This window comes from Anabrus simplex, chromosome 1, assembly GCF_040414725.1.
Source record: "Anabrus simplex isolate iqAnaSimp1 chromosome 1, ASM4041472v1, whole genome shotgun sequence".
Classification (NCBI taxonomy): Eukaryota; Metazoa; Arthropoda; class Insecta; order Orthoptera; family Tettigoniidae; genus Anabrus; species Anabrus simplex.
In genome coordinates, this window is record NC_090265.1 from 1,167,298,391 (window position 1) to 1,167,299,248 (window position 858).

General features: G+C 44.6%; 1 non-coding gene across 1 annotated transcript; it reads left to right on the forward strand.

Moving 5' to 3' along the window:
* The first annotated feature begins 383 nt into the window (after window positions 1-383).
* Window positions 384-475, forward strand: LOC136859352 (U6atac minor spliceosomal RNA). Its single transcript, XR_010858987.2, has one exon. It is a non-coding gene; the product is annotated as a U6atac minor spliceosomal RNA (small nuclear RNA).
* The last annotated feature ends 383 nt before the right edge of the window (window positions 476-858 follow it).

Below are 858 nucleotides of genomic sequence, written 5' to 3' on the forward strand. Positions count from 1 at the left end.
GTAATTTATTCTAAGATGGTGAACGTCACCCTAAGAGTTCCTGAAAAATCAAGGAATAAAAGAACCCAAGGAGGGCAAAGAAAAGAATCTACGAGACGAGATGAAAAATCAGTGGCATCTATGGACACAATAAAAAACAAGACAACATTTAGGCATTAATAAAATGTTACTGACTCGAATTCACAAGTACTTGGAGCAATTATGGAACAAAACAAATAAACTTACTTAAAGACGCAAAGGCTGTCTCACAGCTAATAACTAGAGCCCGGATTTCCATGCAAATGCATGTTTTAAATGAGCTGATTACACTTCTCAAACTTTGCAAATATTCGTTTTTTGAGTTAACAATTCCAAACAACAGTTCTTTTTCCCTGCGTGTTTGCATGTTGTATGAAAGGAGAGACGGTTAGCACTCCCCTATTACACACATATTGGTTGAGGCACTGCTGACCATGCAGCACTTGACCATATTTTTACAGTTAGTGTCTCAACGCCGAATGTTGGGCGGCGGGAAATAACCGGACCACCATAAAAGGCCAATGGCTTCTGGCGGTGGAGCTTTTAGGGAGGGATATGGTCCCTCAGTGGAGGAAATGCCTCTGGAATCCATAATAACGGAGGGCAGCAGCTTCGCCATCAGTGCACTTTGGCGTCAGCCAAGGTATCGGCTGATACGGGGATGTGACACGCGTTTGGGAGCGAAACCATAGTGGTGTAAGCGGTCTCAAAACTACGTGAGGAAGGCAACGGTGAACCACCTCGTATTTAATCCCAAGGAAAATCTTTAGCATGACTGGAAAGCATGAAACCAAGGACCCCCGTCCCCGGCAGCCCTTCAGTGGGCAGGGGGTGGTAGGA